Here is a 5,721-nt window from a genome sequence, read left to right as displayed (position 1 = left end):
TCCTTGTGCTAATATGTGCTTGTGTCAGTGCGGGTCTGTCAATCACTTAAAGGGGGCACGCCGCTGATTTTACATTCAGTTCATTCATTATGCAGAGTGCTGTTCAGCCCATTAAAACAACTGTCTAGTCAGATAATCTGATGATGTCATAGTGATGTCATGGCTATCTTGAGTTAGACTTCAGTCGTCATATATTTGGCAAGAAAAACCCCTGCCATAAACTAAGGACACGAGTTAAGAGGCTGTTGTATTGCATTGTGGGAAATGTAGGATCCAGTATTTGTTGGAGCTTGACCCACACTAGGGATCAAAAGTCACGATAGCTGCGCCAATTTTTACCGCTTATATTTGAATCTGTCACTTGCGAACCCTGCAATACTAAATCGCTAAGTAAATGACTTTTTCTGATTTTCCTCTGAATCTAAAACCAGATTTCTTTTGTAAATGGTGAAAACATGGTTATTTTACATTCATTGAGAGCATAAACTGTTAATGGAAATAATATTAATGATACCAAACCTAGTGTGATGAGAAGTCCACCATGAATGGCTGTAATACAATTCAATGGCAATGCTTCCAGTGTTTGTCAAGACATTTAGCTAAAAATACAAAAATATCAACCTCATAGTGGTGCTGAAGGGAAAATCGGAAGATCACCAAACTCAGTAGGCACCGAGAATATCTGCACGAAGTTTTCATGACAATCAATCCAATAGTTGAGATATTTCAGTCTGGACCAAAGTGGTGAATCAACACCAACAGAGCCACCGATTATCAGTCCTACTAAAACATAGATTATTTGGATGGTGCACCGTTGAGATCATGCAAACACATCGCACCATCAGGCTTCTGATGGTTTTACTGCTGGGACCAGACCTGAGCTCTCGGACCCACATGGGCGTCTGGAGAATTAGGCTTTGAGTCGTTAAGCTTGAGCTTTTCCACTCCAGCTGCTTGTGTCTGCTCTGGTCACGTGACTCCCGCCTCGCTTTTTTGAAGGCCCTCGGTGTGCCCGGCGGTTAAAAGGTCATTGACACCATTGCCCTCCCCTCTGCCCCTCCCACAGTGATAGAGGTGGAGAGAAGAAGAAAAAAAAAAAGGGGTCATGGAAATGATGATGTGTCAGAAATAATAAAAACGGATTGATTTGTGTGCCTCAATAAGTCGCACAATGGTGGTTAGAAAACGATTGTGTGAGGCTTATTTCATATCCTGCTCCATTAAACCACTGTGTATTGTCTCAATTGAACCAGATTTTGTGGAAAATGACTCCCCTTGTACTACTACACGAGACAAATACAGCACTGCTGCACGCAGGACGAGGATAAATGTCTTTGCATAATTTGGTATTCCTATGATGGGCTGTTTGACATTGTTCCTGTGCCCTCTCCGGCGCAGAACGGGGTACGCCTCCCCAGGCGCCGTGGCTCCACATCACCCTGTGGAAGAGACACAGGGAAGGCTAACCTTGTATAATTAATGATGTAAAACGGAGGAGCATCTGAAAAAAAACATCCTGTTTTAATTGCTCTTATCTTGTTGGGTGTTTTATTTTGTCCCTGAAGGGATTAATTAAGCAGCAGAAGAATCATACTTGGTGCTAAATGCGATCCCTTAGTAAAACACACACTGCAATTTAAGGTGGATGGTGTTCTACTTGGCACTATCGCACTTAATTTACCAGTGCTCTCGACTGTAGTGCCGAGTTAACGAGTTGTCCCTCAGCATCTACAGTTAAATATACCTGTACCACCTTTCCTATCATTTAGCATTCTATACTGAAGTGATTGTAATGATATAGTGGAGGCATGTTGAGGTATAGAAACACTTGTTTCATTAGGGGACACTTGAGATGATTCCTCATGACCGCCACTTCAGAAACACCTTCATGCTGTATATGAATGAATGGGATGCACAAGTAGTAACCCTGCTGCCGTCACATACACCGACTAGAACACAAGAGAAACATGTTAAACGTGAAATACATCAGCAGGATTTATACACTTTAGAATAAAAGAAGCTATATGTACCCCTGATTATACAAACTGAAAACTTCAAAAACAAGGACCTTGAATTAGTAATGCAATCACAGTGGCAAAGGTGTCTAATATTATGTTGAATGTCAAGTAGCAGTGTCTGGAAATCCCCTGCATGATGTATATATCTGTCACATTGATGTTTTTCACTGTGGTTTCAACTGCCGATGTTTTTGTTTTTGTCCTTTTGGCGTATGATGTATTTTTGCTGAACACTAGTATTAAGATACAGCATGTACGTTGAAGTATGGGGATCATTTTTCTGCATTGAGTTCTTTTATTTTTAATGCTTAAATCACATTCTGCCGATTAAACTGACATACTTTTACTGTAAAAGTATGTAATGATATAGTGTAATGACTTGAACTGTAACAATTTCAAGGCAGACGTTTTACTTGTAACAGAGTATTTTTTTAGTATCTGGTTTGATTGAATACTTCCTCCACCACTGGTAACCTCTCTTCCTGTGGTTATTAAGAAATACAACTTTAGCACGACTCCAAATTAGGTCAACACATTACCAGGAAAATGCATTTCAAAGTTCAGCTGACGCAAAAGATTAAAAAAGATTCACACACAGTAGGCCTACTATGTCTCTCCCGGTACTTCTTGTATTCTACATGGACATGACAACGATTTAACCACAATCGATCCTCCTCAGGTGGAGTTCGCACCGCGGTACATAAACTCAATTGCCAGTTTATCAAATCAGAGACACACACATACACAGAGGGCAGAACATTAGCTGACCGTCTGACACCTCAGACCAGCAATTCAGGAAGCTTCATTACCCCAAATTACAGATACATCAACTGAGCAGCTCGGGACATATTTCAATATCCCACATTGATTCCAGACAGGATGCATTAAAAACGACTGTGCCCCCCCCCGGGTCCACTTAGTACTAAGTCCAGTAACAGTTAGACAGATTCTCGGCTAATGGAGAGGCTTATCAATGTGCTTGTCTGTTACATTCTGTCTGTGAATCTCAGGTCTCTTTCTTTTTTTTCTTTTTTTTTTACAACGGCTCTCCACACTACCTCATTCTTCAGATGTTTTGCTTTACCCCCTAACGAACTATCAGCGATGGTCACAATATGGCAGACATGAGATTAATTTACTCCCCGCAGTACACAGAGTGATGTTATTACAGGAAAATCAATGTCCCTCTTGTTGTTCTCTGGGGCCGGACAGCGTGTACGCACATCTGTTCTCATAATACAAACGCTGACCTTGCTGTCAAAGAGTGAGCCAGAGAGAGGCTGCGGCGAAAACGGCCGACGGTGTTGTTTATCAGAGCTTTATCAAGCTTCCCTGCTCCCACGGACGTGTGACATCACGCTGTGGGTCAGTCAGCCGAGCAGCTGAAAGAAACCCGCTTTATGTAGACAGAGTATGATAATCTGTAAAGATTAAGATTCCAGCCAACAACTGGAGTTGTATATGAAAAGGGAACGCAATCTCCTTCAAAAGAAGATATTGCTATAATTCATAAAATCTCATTCCTGACCTCCTTACGCTCAGATTTCATTAACTCCCATCAGCACGAGAGGCACAATAGACTGCCTGAATGACCTCTTGACCTTTTGCAGAGGATAGGTTCATAAAGAGAGTGTGGGGGAGGTGTGGGAGAAGAAGAAACCCTTTCGCCCAGTGAGTTTGTCCTCTCTCTCATTTTCACTAACTTGATGGAAAGCCAACGAGAGAGATAAAGCTTTCTGTCATGTCGGTTGATGCCAGCAAAGGCCATGTCAATAAAACTGACCTACAACATAATTCAAACCAAAGGAACATGAAGAATGAATTTTGCGGGAGATATAACCTCAACATACAATATATATATATATATATATATATATATATATATATATATATATATTGTGGGGGGAAATCACACTCAAAATAAATTAGTTTTGCAATTTTCTAATCAAATTTCGTCCTTTTTTTACTGAAATAAAAACAAACGCACAGTAAAGAACTACTATAGTGAGGACTCCTTTAAGAACCTTCAAAAGGCCCCGGACCCCCAGATTTGGCATCCACTGGCTGCCTGCTGTTGACGTCTATCGCCACCTCTCTCTCTCTCTCACTCCCTCTCTCTCTCTCTGCGTGCAGCTTTAACTCCTGCTGGAGGAAACAAAACTCCCAGGCTGCGCGAGACAAACAGACAGACAGGCAGACAGACAGACAGACAGACGAGAGACACCCCCGCATAGTTTCCGTCAGCCGGGTGACGTCTCCGCCTCTCAGCCCGTGTGCAGTGTGACGTTGCGCGGCTGTAGTGGAGCCTCTCGCGTTGCATCTTGTTGACGGTCCGCGAGGCTTTTCCCATTACTGAGAAGGACCCCGCACGAGCGAGGACGACCGACACGCGCAGCTCTTTTCAGGCAAGTGTTTAGCTTCTAAAAAAAAATAAAGATGAAGGTTTTTAAATTGGCGTTTTTTTTAAAACAGCGTGTATGTGTTGATAGCGGATCGCAGTGCGTGACGACTAAGTTAACGGTTAAGTTTGAATTCCTGTGTTCAACCGACGGAGCTGGGTGGTCGACGCTAACCTGGTTTAACGTTAGTTAGCCTGCTGTATCGCTCTAAATCTGGGGTTAGCCTGCTGTAATGTTAATTTTAGCCTGCTTTATCGCTCAACTAGCCCGGGTTAGTATTATCGTGGGTTATCCTTCTCTGCTGTGTATCACTCTCTATGTGCCGGGTGAGCGTTCTATTTTATTATTGCTCTCATTGTGGAGGTGAACCGGGTTAAAGTTAGCCTGTTAGTCTGTGCTCTCCAGAGCCATGTTAGCCTGCTTAATAGCCCGCTTCATAGCCCTCTATGCGGGTCAACGTCTGACTGCTTTAGAGCCACTGTACCGGGGTAGTAAGCTGGGGGGAGCTAAGCTAAGCTAGCAAAATTAATATTAATATTGAACGTTAAAAGACAACACGTCTTTATTGAATTCAAAAAGAATGTGCGCACATTTTAACGCTTTCTTACCTTCCGTATATGTTTGTTAAGATGGGTTTATTTATGATATTTTCAACTTAATGACACGCAAATGCGTATAATGTTTAATGTGTTGTTTAAAGCGAGTTGACTGTTGGGTGTAACGGCACGGGCAGGCTAGCGTTACCTGTGTGTTTAACAAACCCCACCGTGCCCTCACCATGTCGGTGTGTGCGCGTAACGCCGGACAGACCAGACTGTAGTGCAGACAGTGAATGTCATTATCAGCGTACTGTCTGCATACCAGGGCCGTCGTGGCGAGCCAGCAGAGGAGGAGGCGAGGTATACAGTGTGCAGACTGGAGAGAGAGAGAGGAGGAGGAGGAGGAGGAGGAGGAGGAGGATAGCAGGAGCGTTATTTATTATACGCGGTGTCCTTGCAGCAGCAGAAAGGACACCAGAAGTGGAGGTGACATGGCGAAACATTTTCTAAATACCTTTTTAATGCTGTGAGGTTGTTCTGAGAAATGCCACCGCGTTGTAATTCATCGTAGCAATGCGGTTGGTGTGATTTCTGACGGAAATAAACCGATCAGGTTGGAGTTTTTTTTCGCAGAAAAGGTAGTCCTTCATTTATCGGTCGCTGATATGATTTTGCAGTTGTTTTTTTTCCACCCTCAATTGGCCCACGGTTATATTTTCCATTAAAAACGCCCACAAACATCAACCTGCTTCGGAATCGAGCTTG

The sequence above is a fragment of the Pholis gunnellus genome, assembly GCF_910591455.1.
Source record: "Pholis gunnellus genome assembly, chromosome: 14".
Classification (NCBI taxonomy): domain Eukaryota; kingdom Metazoa; phylum Chordata; class Actinopteri; order Perciformes; family Pholidae; genus Pholis; species Pholis gunnellus.
This window is presented reverse-complemented; position numbering follows the sequence as displayed.